We start from the raw sequence: 18,327 nt of genomic DNA on the forward strand, positions 1-18,327 counted from the left end.
TTCATGGTGAATGCAACAGCATGCAGTGAGATGACCCCTGTGCCAAGCAGAGAGCCTGCCAGGCAGCCAGATCCCTCTGCTCTGCTTTATGGAGTCTGCTGTTAGTATTGAGTACTGTACAATGGTAGTGGTAATTAGGAGGACGTTGCCGATATTCAAGACAGGGTTCAGATTACTGGTGAACTCTCTCTACTAGCTGGACAGTGGATACCTAATTAACTAATTTAGTTGGAAAAGGAAGTGACAACCTTTGCCAGTGGGCTGCCTCTAGTCTCCATGATGGTGACAGGCTGATATGGGATCACAACACACTGCTTAGCATTTCAAAAAGGAGACCACTGGACCGCTGGACCACAGCATTGTAAATGGCAGGGAGAGGATGAGCAGATACCATTCTATTCACATTATCATGAATATGGAAATTAATACTGTATGTTGACAGGTAGTCAGATGATACACAAGGAGAAAATAAAAAGCTATAGTATGAGAAAATGAAAATGAAAAGGATTCTCAGACATATAGCTAGCTAGCTACTCAAAAGCAACAGGCAGTACTCAGTAGAACTAAATGGTCATACAAGGGTCATGAACTACTACACTTTGAGTGACTTTGTCTCAGATTGACAACGGCGTGCCACCACTGATGTTGTAGCCAAATATGACAATGATTTGACTAATTATGATGATATAACTTTAATCCAAATACCTTTTCAAAGCAACAAGCAAATGAATTTAGGTTCGTAGCCAATTTTGGGAAAAAATAAACATATTCATAAACCATTCAAATGTGTTTGGAAACAAAATCCATTTGTTATTGCCACAGTGAATAGTTTTGATGTTTTTAGCCAAATGAGGCACAAAAAAGACTGACACTTTTGACACTTTTTATGCTACGGTAGTCAGTCATACCCTCAAGATTCTTTGCCCTAATCAATAAAAATATGACTGTATGTGTAATGATGCTCCAGGAGAGTGAGGATCCATTTGCAGTTTTATTACAATCTTGGTCGTACAAACAGGGTCAATCGCCAGCAGACACAACAGTAGGGATAAGGCAAATCGTAATCCAGGTACAGGCATAAGGTCAGGGCAGGCAGCAAGCTTACAAAAATCAGTCCAGTAAAGAATATAGTCCAGGGCAGGCAGCAAAGAATCAAGGAGGGAAAAACAGTCCAGAGTAAATCCACGGGCAGACAGACACAGGCGAAAACGCTCAGAAATAATCACCAGGGTTAACAAGACTTCGCAAAGAGAGAGAGTTTGAGAGCACCTAAATAGTCTACTGATGGGAGTCAGGTGCAACGGTAATCAGAGCCAGGTATGTGGGAAATGTAGTTCAGGGGTTTAATACTCAGGAGAGGGTTCCCTCTGGTGGTGAGCAGGAGGAACAGCGGGAGTCTCGTTTGTGACAGAGCCCCCCCCCTGCGAGCGGCTCCTGACGCGAAGAGGCGAACGACGCCGGGGTCTTCCTCGAGGTCGGGGGCCCGGTTTCTCCGGGTGCGTCCTATGGAACTCAGTCATGAGTGCGGGGTCGAGTATGTCCTCTGTATTAACCCAGGATCGCTCTTCCGGTCCGTACCCCTCCCAATCCACCAGATATTGGAGGAGCCTGCCCCGGCGTCTGGAATCGAGTAGATCTCGAACCTGATATGCCTCCTCGCCGTCCACCAAGATGGGTGGGGGGCCCTGATCACTGGTCTGCTCCTCCTCCTCCGCTCTCGGACCACCAGCGGGTTTGAGAAGTGATACATGAAAAGTGGGAGAGATACGATAATTAGAGGGTAATGCCAAACGGAAGGAAACTGGTGTAATCTGTTTAACAATTTGGAAGGGACCTACATACCTGGGACTGAGTTTCTTGCAAGGAAGTCTGAGGCGTAGGTCTCGAGTGGATAGCCAGACCCATTGACCTGGAGTATATTCGGGATTGGGGCGACGGTGACGATTGGCCTGCAACTTCTGTCTCCTGACAGCACGTAGCAGGTGGGTGTGAGCCTGACTCCAGATGTCCTCGCTTCTCTGGAGCCAGTCGTTGACAGAGGGTACCTCGGTGGGTTCCCCTGACCATGGAAATAGGGGAGGTTGGAAGCCCATTACACATTGGAATGGAGTTAGACCGGTGGAGGGTTTCTGGAGTGAGTTCTGTGCATACTCCGCCCACATGAGGAATCGACTCCAGTCTGCTTGGTTTTGATGACAGTAGGCTCTGAGAAACCGGGTGATTTCCTGATTGAGGCGTTCTGTCTGACCATTAGATTGTGGGTGATATCCTGAAGTGAGGCTAATGTTGATGTTGAGTTGTTGGAAGAATGCTGACCATACTCTGGATGTGAATTGGGGCCCCCGGTCCGACACGATGTCCTCAGGCAGGCCATAGAAGCGAAACACAAGGTTGCACATGAGTTCGGCTGTTTCCAATGCTGTAGGCAGTTTGGGAAGTGGAATCAACCGGCAGGCCTTGGAGAAGCGATCTATGACAGTGAGTATTGTGGTGTTCCCATTGGACTTGGGAAGATCGGTAATAAAGTCTATGGCAAGATGGGACCATGGTCGGTGGGGAACTGGCAGTGGTTGCAGTAGGCCCGATGGTAGTTGCCTGAGATGTTTGCTTGTGTTACAGGTGGTGCATTCGTTAATGAATTTTATTGTGTCTGCCCGCAAGGTTGGCCACCAAAAGCTGTTCTGAAGCAGGTGAACAGTGGCAGCGATTCCAGGATGACCGGAGCTGAGTACGGAGTGAACTTGCTGTAGCACTTTCTGACAGAGATCCTGAGGTACAAAAGTTTTGTTAGGGGGGCATTCGGGAGGAGGGGTCTTTTGTGAATTGGCCTGGGTGAGCTCTGTCATGATGTCCCACTGAATAGGGGCCACGATTAATGACTCAGGAAGCAGGGTTTCCTTGGATTCAGTGGGAACTACACCGTCGTGTTGGCGTGACAATGCGTCTGCTTTGGTGTTCTTTGAACCGGGACGATAGGTAACGGTGAAGTCAAATCGTGTAAAGAAGAGAGCCCACCTCGCTTGTCTGGGATTCAGTCTCTTGGCAGATCGCAAGTATTCCAGATTCTTGTGGTCAGTTAGAATCACAAACGGGTGTTTAGCTCCCTCCAGCCAATGACGCCACTCCTCCATAGCTGCTTTCATGGCCAACAGTTCTCGGTTTCCGACGTCGTAGTTCTGTTCGGCTGGACTAAGTTTGCGGGAGTAATAGGCGCACGGATAGAGCTTGAGTGGGGATCCGTGCCGCTGTGAGAGGATGGCTCCAATGCCCGTATTAGAAGCGTCCACCTCAACTGTAAACGGGATTTCAGGATTAGGGTGGTGGAGGATGGGGGCAGATGTGAAACGTGACTTGAGTTCTGCGAAAGCCTCCTGTGCTGTAGTTGACCAGGTGAGGTGTGGTGCATTTCTCTTAGTCATAGAGGTTAAGGGAGAGGCTACCGAGCTGAAATTCCTGATGAAGCGTCGGTAGAAGTTAGCAAATCCCAAGAAGCGTTGTAACTCCTTTAAGGTTACTGGCAGTGGCCAGTCTAGAACGGCCTTGACCTTCTTCTCGTCCATGGCGACTCCCTCCTGGTTGATGATGTAGCCCAAGAAAGACGTGGAAGTCTGGTGAAATTCGCACTTCTCTGCTTTGGCGTATAATTGGTGATCAATGAGTCGTTGTAATACTGTTCTCACGTGTTGCACGTGTTCCTCATAGGTGTTGGAATAGACGAGAATGTCATCGATGTAAACAATTACCCAACGATTAAGCATGTCCCGAAAGACGTCATTGATAAACGACTGAAATACGGACGGACTATTGGACAGCCCGAAAGGCATAACCAAATACTCATAGTGCCCAGTGCTGGTAGAGAAGGCTGTCTTCCATTCATCACCGTCCCGGATGCGAATGAGATTGTAGGCGCTGCGGAGGTCCAGTTTGGAGAAGTACTTGGCTTTGCGGAGTTGTTCTAGGGCAGCTGGTACCAGCGGTAAAGGATATCGAAACTTGACGGTGATGTCGTTGAGACCCCGGTAGTCGATACAAGGGCGTAGGCCACCGTCTTTTTTTTTAACAAAGAAGAAGCCAGAGGCTGCAGGTGATGTCGACGTTCTAATGAACCCCTTCGAAAGTTCCTCCTCGATGTAGTTGTTCATGGCTTCTGATTCGGGTTGTGATAGGGGGAAGATTCGGCCCTTAGGTGGTGTTGTGCCTGGTAATAGTTCGATGGAACAGTCGCTTGATCGGTGGGGGGGGAGTTCCATCGCCTTGGTCTTGCTAAAAGCTTCGATGAGGTCAGAGTATTCAATGGGAAGAGTGGGGAAAAGGGCCGGCTCGTCCTTTAGCGTGACGGTCTGAATGGAGAGTGAAGGGCTGCCAGTTAAGCAGTTGGAGTGACATGACGGGTCCCATTTGATGATACGACCCTCCCTCCATGAGATGAGGGGATTATGTTGACGTAGCCAGGGGAGTCCAAGAATAACCGGGTTATGAGGTGATGAGATGACGTAGAAACGAATTACCTCAGTGTGAAGGGTACCGGTCTGTAGTTGAAGGTCCACGGTGGTGTGCAGGATCCTCCCATCGCCGAGAGGCCGTCCATCTAGCGCCTCCACTGCCAATTGAGAGTTACAGGAGATTAATGGGAGTTGTTGTTGTTGGGCAAACTCGTGAGACATAAAGTTCCCGGCTGCTCCTGAGTCTAATAGAGCTGATGTGGATATATGATTGCCCTCTAGAGATAATACTATAGGTACTTTGATGCAAGAACTGGAGTGATGTGCTTGAACACAAGGACTCACCGAAGAGGGATTACGAGGAGGTGGTCTTGTGGGGCAAAACGCCCTCAGATGGCCCGGTTGACCACAATAGAGGCAGAGATGTTGACGTATGCGGCGTTCTCGTTCTTCCGGAGTCAGGTGAGTATATCCGAGCTGCATGGGTTCAGTTTGAGACAGAGTGACCGGGTATTGTGTGCTGGTGGGTACCGTTCTGAGTGGACGACGTGAACGAATCAGATTGTCAATCTGAATGGTTAGTTCGATGAATTGATTCAGCGATCTCCCTTCATCTCGGCAGGCCAGTTCGGATTGCAACTCCAAGCTGAGTCCCTTGCGAAAGAGCAGTTTAAGTGTGCTCTCCACCCAGTCGGTTTGAGCTGCTAGAGTGCGAAATGTCAAAGCATATTCTGCTGCGGTATTCCTGCCCTGGCTCAACGCAAGTAGTCGGTCATCAGCTCTCATACCTCCCTCCGGGTGTTCAAATATTTCCCGGAAGCGTTGAAGAAAGGTACCAAACGATGGGAAAGCAGTGCCATCCTCTCTCCAAACCGCCGTCACCCACTCTAACGCCTTGTCAGTGAGGAGTGAGCATACCAAGGAAATCTTGCTGGCATCGGTGACATACATAGCTGGTTGTTGATCAATGAATAATGAACATTGCAGTAGAAATCCCTTACTTTTAGTTGGGTTGCCGTCAAACTTATCAGGGAGAGCCAGACGTGGGTTAACTGTGAGTGACGGTGGTGGAGAAGCGCCCACACTCGCGTTCGGTTGAGGAGGAGCTGGGTTCGTTAGCGACACCTGCAACCTCTGTAGCGTCCTGACGAGTTCCTCTGTTACTGTAGTTAAATGGGTTAGCTGCTGTTGATGAATGGCGAGTTGGTTAGCTTGAGTGGAGATCTCCGTGGACATCTGAACCAGAGCTGCTGGATCGTGTGTTGGCGAAGTCTTCTGTAATGATGCTCCAGGAGAGTGAGGATCCATTTGCAGTTTTATTACAATCTTGGTCGTACAAACAGGGTCAATCGCCAGCAGACACAACAGTAGGGATAAGGCAAATCGTAATCCAGGTACAGGCATAAGGTCAGGGCAGGCAGCAAGCTTACAAAAATCAGTCCAGTAAAGAATATAGTCCAGGGCAGGCAGCAAAGAATCAAGGAGGGAAAAACAGTCCAGAGTAAATCCACGGGCAGACAGACACAGGCGAAAACGCTCAGAAATAATCACCAGGGTTAACAAGACTTCGCAAAGAGAGAGAGTTTGAGAGCACCTAAATAGTCTACTGATGGGAGTCAGGTGCAACGGTAATCAGAGCCAGGTATGTGGGAAATGTAGTTCAGGGGTTTAATACTCAGGAGAGGGTTCCCTCTGGTGGTGAGCAGGAGGAACAGCGGGAGTCTCGTTTGTGACAGTATGTTAGCTATGGAGCCTCCTGCTCACTGTTAACAGAAAATATAAATATATACAGTACCAGTTAAAAGTTTGGACAGACCTACTCATTCCAGGGTTTTTCTACATTGTAGAATAATAGTGAAGACATCAAAACTGTGAAATAACACATATGGAATCATGTAGTAACCAAAAAAGTGTTAAACAAATCAAAATATATTTTATATTAGAGATTCTTCAAAGTAGCCACCATTTGCCTTGATGACAGCTTTGCACACTCTTGGCATTCTCTCAACCAGCTTCATGAGGTAGTCATCTGGAATGAATTTAAATTAACAGCTGTGCCTTCTTAAAAGTTAATTTGTGGAACTTCCCTTCTTAATGCGTTTGAGCCAATCAGTTGTGTTGTGACAAGGTAGTGGGGTATACAGAAGATAGCCCTATTTGGTAAAAGACCATGTCCATATTATGGCAAGAACAGCTCAAATAAGCAAAGAGAAACAACAGTCCATCATTACTTTAAGCCATGAAGGTCAGTCAATACGGAAAATATCAATAACTTTGAAAGTTTCTTAAAGTGCAGTCGCAAAAACCATCAAGCGCTATGATTTACATTTACATTTTACATTTTAGTCATTTAGCAGACGCTCTTATCCAGAGCGACTTACATTATCTTTTTATTTTTCATACTGGCCCCCCGATTTTGGAATTTTTTGGTTACTACATGAATCCATATGTGTTATTTCATAGTTTTGATGTCTTCACTATTATTCTACAATGTAGAAAATAGTAAAAATAAAGAAAAACCCTTGAATGAGTAGGTGTGTCCAAACTTTTGACTGGTACTGTAAATTAAAAGAAAAACAATGGTGCACACACCAAGTCACGCTGTCTCTCCTGCCTTCCCCTCACATTCTCCATGCATTGGCATGTCGAAGTCAGAATGGCAGACTATTTACTCTTCAAAAGAAAAGAGACCAACAGAAAGCTTAAGCTTGCAATTTCAGAATTAGGTGAATTATTTTGTATCTCCGCTGAATGTTTTCCAAGGCACTCTAAGAAGCTCATTTCGCTTGGAAAATAGTTCCGCGTGGTAATGCTTACTTTTGAATGAGCTTATTATGATACAGTGTTTGTTCGATCCTCACAACATGAAAAATGCTCTTTGTTTTGGATTTGGTAATACACTGTCACATGCTCTGAGGCTGGGAGTGCTCTGCCCAAATGTTTTGTGAATGATTTAGCATAATCTGCTGAGTGATTCTGGGGTGCTGCAATGTGGCCAAATAAAAACCTCCTAATCATATCAGTGAAGGTGAAGTTGTCTACTGTATCATCACATCAGTGGCTCGTAGGTGAATCATCTCCTCAAGCCAAATGTATAGATTGTGTCAAGGCAAACCCGAGTGAGTAATCTCCCCTCCCCCCTTACTCTCCCTATGCTGTGTATCAACATAGAAGTGTTAATAAGTTCCAGTGGTTAACCCCTAAATCCTCAGTGTGTTACTAGGGGAGAGTGTGTAGAGACCTGATTGGCTGACCTGGAGCCTGCTCCCCTTTCACAGTTGGATAGCAGAGCATGGGATAGATACTACTGGGGCCATCCTAGGAGCGGTCTGGGGCTCATTGACATTCCGTGCATAAATTGTGGAGAGAGAACCAGCCCCAGCCATTACACATTCAGAGATAGCAGCCCGTGTGTACAGCAGATCTGAGTATGATGAAGCAGACAATAAACAGGGCGATGCAACATGATAAGGTTGTAGCTGAGGAGGCGAGTCACCGACAAATGTGACCTGACAACGTATAGCGGAGCTGTGAGTGTTCGTCCCTCAATGAGAGGTCCTCCATTAGGATGGTCAAGGTCACCCTGACGACGGCCACAATACAACCCTGCATGGAACAAATAGACACCTTCATCTTCATTATTTACCCTCAACATTCTTCAGCATGCACCCCTGACCTCCTCTGCTGGGCTCAAATCAGATGCTGAAGTACAATATGTCTGGGGTTAAAGTTATGGCAACTTCTTCTATTGGATTGACCATGTTGGTTTTATTTTGGTCATTCAAGTCATATCTGGTTGGGTAGGATATCAGGTTGTTGACTAATCATAGAATCAATGATTGATAATGAATAGAGTGATATGAATAATGGCAGATGTGCGCAACAGGAGTGAGTGGAAATGGGTGACACAAGGGAAAACAGATACCAGCTAGAGATTCACTGTACTATAGACCATGGACAATGCCAGATGGGCAGAACTACAGGCTTCAACAGAACCAGCCCCTGTTGGTGCTGGCACCCTGTCCGCATGTCATGTTGTATTCCTTTACAGTGATTTATGAAATTTGAGGAGCATGTGTCATATCTTCTCAACATTGTCCCCTTTTTCAGCAGCTTGGGCAGAAAAACGGGACACCAAAACAGGATATACATGCACACACAAACAGTTTTGTTTTGATGTCATGTCAGAATTATCTCCTGCCACTGTCACATCAGTGTGAGCAATAAAGGCCATGCTGCCTCCACAGTTTGACAAAAATTACACAGAGAGCATGTCTCTGAGCAGCAAGCCAGATACTGGGGCTATTTGTTTAGTGAGGTCAGTGGGGACCAGTGAGGACAGGATGGGCATGGTGGCATGGATCGTGGGCAATAATGTCCACTGTACACACCCAGCAGTCTCTAACAGTCACTTCCACTGATCTGAGATCTGTCCATCCTCATTACACACAGACTGGGCAGAGGGGGCTAATTAACGACCACAACCAAGTGGTGACAGAGTGTTGGAAAGAGGGGGGAGGGGGAGGGGGAGGAAGAGGAAGTGATGGAAGGACAATGGGAGGCAAGAATTAGAGGCACAATGAGGAGAATAAATATAAGGAGGGATGAAAAGATGGAGACGGAGAGGATGGGGTTGAGGAGGTCAGAGAAAAGTCTGCATGTCTCTGTATGGCTAACTAGTCAATCCCACCATGTTAACCATGATAACTGGACTCTGCTGGCCATGAGACTCTCCTCAGGAGCGTGCCAGGTCATCACACCTGGGTCAGATTGGCTCGTAACTCATGGCAACAACTCCTATCACGAGGGCCCTAAAGGAGCACAGCGAAGATGGAGCTTGGCGTAGTGTTACAACATTATGCTACTGTAGCCCAGAGCAAGGAACTGCATCAGAGCATCTACACATCCAGCAGGTCAACAAGGTGAACACTAACACTAAATTAGATTTTCTACTATTTCATCTCCGATGTTGGCAAGAGGTCTATAAATATAATGTATTAGTAGAATTACTCAGAAAGAATACGGTTGTATATGATTTCAAAACATCAGATCTGGAGATCAGGGGAGTTTCTGTTTGGCCCTCTCCTACTATTGGCAAGCATGGATGTAATGCTGCCCTGCAGGCTAGACTCCTGGTATCTATCTCTAAGAGAGTGGTGTAGATAAAGATATGGACAGAGATATAGTAGGGTTAGATTCCACCGCCTTGATACCACATCTTGCTCAGGGATATGGAATACACATTTCATGCTACACAATGATAATTATTATTCAAAGACCACAGATATTTTCCATAACATATAATATAATAAAACCAACTTAGTTTTGCATTTCTCAACTATAATACGAGATGTGGAATGAAATAGCCTTGATTGTTTGGTTCTCTGGAAATTAATTCCCAGGTCTTAAAGCGACAATCAGCAGTAGAAACAATAACAAAGCATCCTCCCCACCCCTGTTTCAGTAAAAAGCTAAGGGATGGGGCTGGAGAAATATAACCACTCTCAAATTCATAGACAGAGCTATAATATGTTTTGAGGCTATATAGTGTTTGTTTACATTTACCTTTTTTGACAACATTGGAGTAAAACAAGTGTATATTTTTTGGGTTCTGATTGGGTAGACAGTTGAACTAAGCTCAAGTTATATTCTTCATGAATCAATGGATGTAACAACTGCTGATTGCCCCTCTAACTGCTTTTATGTCAGATCAAAATCTCAGTGCTATAGAGACTGCACATAGAACCATAATAAAAACAAACACTTAACTATGCATTATACACTAGCTATGCATTATGTGCATACTTAGGACCTGAAATCACTCGCAAACACAACAAGTTTCATGCAAAAATCTCCCATTTATTTGGATGATTTATGCAAACCTCTTGGGTAGAGATGCAAGTTATGATTCAGACGATCCTATTTCATTTTGATGTTGTTACAGGCATCGTCATCATCTAGTGTTGTTCCCACATCCCAACTTTTCCTTTCTTGCACCCCTCCCCTCCCCTCTTTTTCTCTATCTTTCTCTCTCCCTCTCCCTCCCTGTGGTTTCCCCTCAGTGATTTCAGCTCTGGGGGGGAAGAGGAGCAGAAGGAGATATGCTGTTAGCTGAGACCAGGCTTCTTCCGGTGTGTGGCTGAGTGACAGAGTGGAGGCGCTATCTCCAGCACACACCGCCTGACTGGCATTAGCATTCTCTATGGCAGGCAGGGAGGGCAGGGGAGCCACAATAATAACCTTCTTTACATTCCCTCCATTCTCCCCTGGTTCTTCCTCATTTACTCTGCTCCTCTGCCTCCACCTCCACCTCACCTCAACCCACACTGCCATGAGGGCTGGGGTAGAGAGGAGTCCTCTCTCTCTATAGCAGCATCAGGTGGAAGAAAGGGAGAACTGTCATAGTGAAGTGCACAGCTCTCAGAGGTTTCGACTTCTGCTCAACTAGGCCTGGTTCTCCTGGCAGTTGGAGGGTATCTCTTTTCAGTGTTTAAAAATCTGAGAGTGCATTAGAGTGTATCTCCATGTGCTCATAGCAATCATTATAATTTATACTCTCTCTGGAGACATATTCGCCTGTATGTTAGCTACACTAGTTTGCACAAACGCTTTGTAAGTCACCCTGGATGACAATGTCAACTAAATAATGAACACACACTCATCTCCAATCAGAAGAGGGATGAGTGCAGGGGTGAGTGTAGAAGGAGAAGGGGGAAGACAATGGGGACATGGAGGAGAGAGGGAGGAAAGAGAGGAAGGGGACAGGAGATCTGGTTAAGCGGATCAGAATTCCACCGCTGGTCCTTTGAAGGCAGGCGCTGCGCTGAGCTGCCTGGCACCGGGGGGCTGTCCATGCTGATAGGATGGGCATCGGGCAGGAGCTCCAATAGTAAGATAAGAGAGGAGAGTTAATCCGACAAACAGGATTAGGGACTGGGATGAGAGGAGGGCGCGAGGGAGGGTGAGGGAGCTGGGGTGCTGCCACCCCTGCTCAGCCTACCCATGGGGACACAGCAGTAAGTAGGCAGTCCAAAGCTATATCAGCAGGGCCACACAGGGGGCGATAGGGGTGGCCCTGGGGAAGGTGACTCCAGACCAGGCAGTGCCCTGGGGATTAGCTGGGAGGTGTGTGGCCTCTCATTAATGCATCTGTTCTGCATGGTCCCTATCACGGTATGGCACAGGCACATGGGCTGTTACCCACTGAGTCCTTTCTGCCAGGGCAGACCCCTGTCCTCCATATGTTAACAGCATCATGGAAGCTGTGGCCACACACACAGCAGGAACTGAAAGAGATGGAGTCCACCGTACGCACCATACAGAAGATCAAGCAAAACCACTGCACTGTGAAGTATCCGCTATGAAATCAAATGACCTCAAGTATAGACTGAAATCATTCACACACACATGCATAACCATCCTTGAACATGGCACAAAGTAGTGGTCCAAAACTATGATCAGAGCCATAGATTAGATAGACCACAGCATAGCTTTCCCACATACACCTCTCCAAATGTTCTCAGTGACCTCCTGTTTACCAACTATCTAACAAAACAACCAAACAAACACTCACTAGTGTGAGAAAGGTGTAATACACAACACACAGCCCACTGAGTCATATTCATACAGAACGATAATGCCTGAGCTCATATCCTAATCTATGAGACAGAGAAAAGACCCACTGCACCCAGTTTACTGACTTTCACCACCACCACCACAAACTCACAGCAAAGTTCAGCAATCCTCAAAACATCACTGCCTATAACAGAAACAGTATGCCTTACACACAGGTAAACAGATCCACTAGTCCATGATGAACTCTATAATCCCACTGAGTCTGGAGGACCTCTGTGTGACTTACCTCCCTTGTTCCTGTGTCTGCTTGGCGCCCTGCCCTGCAGGCAGACCCCTGGTCCTCCCAGGAGCAGGAAGAGGAGCAGAGCCAGTTCACACACAGACACACATCTACATCCACACCTGGTCCTCGGTGACATCTCAGGGCTCAGTCTGACACCCGTGTCTCCTCACACATACACTGGTTCCACTGTGGGACAGTAGGTCTCCACTCAGCAGTCTCATCAATCACAGTGAGGGCAGCATATGAGATCTGAGTGGGACGACCCCACTCTGTCCACTACACCCTCAGTCCCATCCACATCAGTACCAGTTCCCAGGTGCCTCTGCAGATGCATTCATCGTATCCCCAAGTTGATGTTGATAAAAGGTGTATGTTTTTGTCTGTCCAGTTGTCTGTTTATCTTGGGTCTGTCTCAGTTATAAGTCCATCACGCGATGGTGTCTCCTTGCAGACAGAGCTGCTGTATCCACAGTCACATCCTTAGAGAGCTCCAGAAGCGTACTGAAGTCCTTTCTCAGAGGATCCTCTCAGACACAGCAGCAACGCTGCACAGGACAGCTGGAGGACAAAGCTGGCTGAGCAGAGTCGCGCAGTGTGGCTCTCTCTCTCTCTCTCTCTCACACACACACACACACACACACACACACACACACACACACACACACGGAAGGCTAAAACAGCTGCGGGTGAAGCTGGAGCCACTGGTGCTGTTCTGCTGCTGATTATAGTAGTGGTGCTGATGGTGGTGATATTTTGATGGTGTTAATGGTGGTGGAAGCATGCTCTTTCTCCTGGTGTTTACTCAGAGGAAACCTCCATGCAGCATGCACTCGCACTATGAACACAACTGACTGTGGAGGAGAGGAAAACCCAGCAGTCCAGAGGTATGAGCACAGAGGATGGAGAGAGAGTGAGAGAGAGAGGCATGAGTAGAGTGTAACAGTAAAGTGAGCAGTGGAAAGAGAGAGATTGAGATATGAAGCCAATGGTTGAGACATTTGGAGGAATGTCAGGCGTGGAGAGAGGAGAGGAGAGAGGTAAAAGAGATGTCTCTAATCCTCACACACAGGCAGGCAGCTCTGGAAACAGCAGCTGACAGAACAACGCTTTCCGAGGAGAGAAATGATAGCTTCAGCACGCAGCTATGTCAGCTCAGCGTCATAGAGCAGCGAGGAGAGAGAGCAGGGGATGGGATAGAGGGAGCTGACTTCAGAGACTAGGGGGGAAGTGTAGGGATATGGAGGCGGGGGAGGGGGTGGAGAATGGTGGTGTATGTTCCCAGCTATCTCTAGGGTGTGCAAGGCTTTTCACCTCAGGAACAAGAGTTGAGACAGAGCCTGAAGGATAACAGAAATGAATGTTGACCACAAGTCATGGTCTCAATTACAGTCCTCTATGGTGAGAACACACCTGCAGAAGCTAACCACAATCACCCTCATCCTTCCTTGTACACTCGATGCATACATTTACATACAGCTGAGACATGTGTAATTACTATCTTCCTATCTTACTATCTCTCTTCCTTCATCTTTCTCTTGCTCTTTCACCACTCCTCATCCAAGCATGTCAATGAACAAGATGGGATAGCAGATCTTCAGATCAATGTAGCTGCAAAAAGAGACACCAGGCTGTCAGAGGTGTCAGTGTGTTGTTGCTGGTTGATAGGATCCTGCATATAGATAAAAAGAGATGCAAAAATAATTAGGCATGGTGATGTGCGAATGTGTGTGTGTGTGCGCGTGGGTGCATGTGTGTGTGAGTGTGTGAATGTGTGTGTGCAGTTATTGATGTCTTCAAGGGAATTGAAATGCATCATGGAACGTCTATAAGGTCAATCGATGGCCACTTCAGTCGCCATTAGCAACAGGCATCACTTTAACCCTTTCCTCGTCCCTTTAGGTGGGACAGTCTCACCTGGGCTGTGTTATGATCAGTACTGATTTTCCATAGAAGGAGTTCTCCAACATATGCTTACACTATTTACTATTTGAGCTGCACTCCAGTCCATATGCATTTGGACAGTGAAGATACAATTTTACATTTGGCTCTTTACTCCTGCATTTTGGATTTGTGATCAAATGTTTCATATGAGGGAGAATGTCACTTTTTATTTGAGGGTATTTTCATACATCTGTTTTACCATTTAGAAATGATAGCACTTTATGCATCTAGTCCCACCATGTGAATAAAGTCATACATGTAAGTATTTGGACAAATTCCCTTATAGTGTATAGTGTAGGGGCACGAGCTTTGGGGGCTCCCAACCCCTCACTGGAGGTCGGGCCCCCAGACAGCATAAGCCATGATAAAAAAAAAGAAGGAAATTTACAGGAAATTAGCTTTAAAACTGCAACATTTTCTCTCAGCGACATAATAATAATCGTAATTCATTCAGCTTCTATAGCGCTTTCATTACAGAAATAATCTCAGAGCTCTTGAAAAGAAAGATAAACAAGCATAAAATTAAATAGATATGTAGCTACATAACAGAGTGCCCTGCTGTCTGACTGAGACTTCTCCGTAGCTGTTGACTCGTACTTGTACGAGATTAAGTTTGTTGTTAAGTTCCCACTCAATCAATGATGATAGCCCACATAAAACTTCTGAGGAATCCTCAGACTGAGCAATGGATTCATCACTGCCAGCTCGCCATCCATTGCAGTCCTCTTCATTGCAGTCCTCTTCAAAATAGGGTGGTGTATTCAAATCAAAACACGCCAGCTTGCTAGCATTGTTAGCTAGCTATGTTGAAAGAGCTGATTTGCTATCAAATTCATGGGCAGGAAACAGATAGATGTAATCCAGACTTAATCAATGTTCATTTAGCTATTCAAACCCCCCCTAAAAAATGAAATATTTACTAAATGTACAAGAGCCCTCTGCCTAGGCAACCTCATGGCGCCATGGCAAAATGTGTAGAATAGCAGGAAATTAGCTCTAAAACAGCAACATTTTCTCTCAGCCTCATGGCAAAATGTGTAAAATAGCATGAGATTGGCTATAAAACTACCCCAAAATCGCCCCAAAAATACGAATAAAAAAGGAGCTACTTGTGCTACGCCTCTTGCGTTTTCCGTCACCATTGTTAAAACACCAAATGATGGAATTTCTCATGGAAGAATGGCATCGCATCCCTCCATTAGAGTTCCAGACACTTGTAGATTCTATGCCAAGCTGCATTGAAGCTGTTCTGGTAGTTCATGGTGGCCCAACGCCCTATTAAGACATTTTTTTGGCAGATACCTGTACAGTGCATAGGTTGGGAATGTATTTCATACAGATATTCAGTGAGATACTGTATATGTTGAGACAGTGTTGTGACTGTGAGCAGGTATGCATGTGTGAGTCTCCCATTGACAGTTAAGGTAAAACAAGGCGTCAGTGGCGTTTACAGCAGGGAGACAGTCAGTAAGACAGTCAGTGAGGGGAGAGGTTGTCACAGCAGCAGAAGAACACCCACAGGCCTGCTCCTGCATGGTGACAGAAAATACAGGCAGCCAGGGTTTGGGCACAGGTGACAAGAGATTCACCCCCTTTGTTGCTCTTTTGTTGCGGAGAATCTTCCTGCACAGGAGGAAATGCAAGCTTGTAGTGTATTCAAGGTTTAAAAGGCTTCTAAAGTTTGTAATTTCCACTTTAAAAAGGTCAGACTCGATTTGCCCTAACAAAAAATTCATCAACCCCTACAAAAAATATCCATTAATTATAATCCACATAATAATTCACATTTTCTGTTGCTGCCAGATTATTTTCCTGCTGTAGTTAACTGGCTCAAATTAAGACCCTACACCTGTAGATGCCACTCTCCAAATGTTTCAAAAATAATTTAGCTGAATATGTGCCATTACAGCTGTACCAGTCACAGGGCTGACCAATGTATTTGCAGCTAAATTAGGTCCAGGCAGGTCCAATTTTCAATCTGGGCTCCAGTCACAGTGACATTTTACCTCAACATGGGACTGATTGACCTTCATATTGAGGCTATTGAGGCCAACCAGGAAGGAACTGTCTGATGATTTCCTTTCCCACTGGAAAATGAAAAGGCACTTTCATAAAACACCAAATCAGGGTATCATATTTTAATCAAGTATTGTTAATTATTGTAGATCTCTGTAAGCAATATATAGGCTATTTTCGTATTAGAACTAGATCATAGCATAATAGTAATAACCACACACATTCACAATTTTTTTCTCAGTGAGACTCACAAACAGTATTCTTCAAAGTCCCTCGTCATCCTTGATTATTCATAAACATAATTCCATGTTCTCTAAAATTCAATGCAATGGGTGGCAAGGAGTGTGACAAACCTGAAACTGATCAGTGCTCCACATTTCAACTGTTTAATTTCTCCAGCAGAGCCAAATGTTTCCATCTTAACACTGGCATCCAGTGGCCATGGGGAGAATCGCAAAGGCATCCCTATCTGTTGCACCAAGGGAAAAGTATGTTTTTTAATTTGTGGAAAAAAGTCATAATATTTGGCCTCTATCTTAGGAGAAAAACAACTTGATTGTTGATCATAATGGCTTGTGCACAGTCTTGTTGCCAAGGTACCAACCAAAAACAATTAAGTCAATATTCCCTTATTTTTAATGATCAATATTCAACAAAGACAAAAGCTTAGGCCTAACCCCTCAATTGAACCCACTGACAAACGGTATACATATGCACAACATAGTCTGACAGCAGTTATACTCTTCTCAATCAGCCCTCTCTGCATGAGAGCGCTACCCTGAGTAACCAGAATCTGACTCTGCAAAATTCTGCTGCACTGGTGAGAGGAGCTGTGCAACCATCTGCCACACAGTCACAACCCAGCAGGCTTCCCCCCAGCACACACAGCCACTCATCAACATATTAACATGGGTCCTCCCCTTAGCCATACGCCTCTTGGAAGGCTAAATGAAGTCTGAGAGTCATTCGATCATAACAGATGGACCAGACACAACCCAGAGCAGTCCACCATAGATGTACTGATTGTGGACCCTAAGCCTAAGGCTGAACCTGATCACTTCATCAGAAGAAAAATATGTTCCCTGACGAAAAATGCTAAACTAATGGAACATACAGTGGAACATACAGTGAGACTGCAGTGGGATTTACTGTGGGCACATGGTAGAGACACACTCCTTAATGTGATTCATCCAGGGTCTCTCACTTGGACTGATGAAGAAAATTAGTAACAATAACAGCTGGACAATAGCAGCTGGAAGGACAATAGCAGCTGGAAGAGAGGCTGGCTAGAACATCGGCTCTGCAATATTGCTTCTCCACACGACTTCTCTGGGCTAATAAAGAACTGCTCTCGACCTTCACTGAATAATAGATGCTGTTGTGTGCTTTCTCTCGCTCTCTCTTTATATGTGAGTGTGCATTTGTGTATTATGTTTGTGTGCGTGTGTGTGTCCACTGCCAATGTTTGATATTTCAACCTTTTTATTGGAAAGGGGAAAATAACAGGCTGTTATAACTTTACAGCCCCTTACAAAATGCATTAGATGCTTATCTCCCCATTGACTTTCAGCACTGCCTTAGAAGGTCTTCTCTCCATGTTTCTCTGTGAATGGCCATGCTAAGATACAGCCAAATGTTACTGATGTCTGTAGTCAGCGATAAATACACAAAGCACACACAAGGGAACATCTTTAAGATAACTAATCTCTGATGCAGGCAAGGTTTTACGTCAGTCTCATACAAACACAGCTAAGATAAAGGTGGACATGTAAAGGCAGATGTGATTAACTATTTCTGTGCAAGTGTGTTGATCCCAAAAATATACAGAGCTAGGACAACTATAAAATCCCTGCCAGGGAACCTTCAAAACTGTTTAAATTCAGGAGAAAGTCTGAATGAGGACTACAATGAGAGCATTGATGTTGGCAATGTTGGCAGCTTTGCAGACAGCTTATTTTGCAACAATCTGTCAGACAGTTGAGCAACTTAATTATCACAAAATGTAGTATGCCAGATAATTTTATGCTATGAAAATAACAGTATAGTGTTATTTGTCAAGCCATCAATGAT

The 18,327-nt window shown here is 45.5% G+C and overlaps 1 pseudogene across 1 annotated transcript in view; it reads right to left on the minus strand.

The window, feature by feature from the left end:
- LOC311136341 (roundabout homolog 2-like) overlaps positions 1-12,436 on the minus strand; it is a 254,109-nt pseudogene extending 241,673 nt beyond the window's left edge. Inside the window, exon 1 of the transcript in view lies at positions 12,304-12,436. The product of the transcript in view is annotated as a roundabout homolog 2-like (transcript). The remainder of the gene's footprint in view (positions 1-12,303) is intronic.
- Between the last annotated feature and the right edge of the window lie 5,891 nt (positions 12,437-18,327).

The sequence above is a fragment of the Coregonus lavaretus genome (genome assembly GCF_964263955.1).
Source record: "Coregonus lavaretus genome assembly, chromosome: 10".
Taxonomy (NCBI): Eukaryota; Metazoa; Chordata; class Actinopteri; order Salmoniformes; family Salmonidae; genus Coregonus; species Coregonus lavaretus.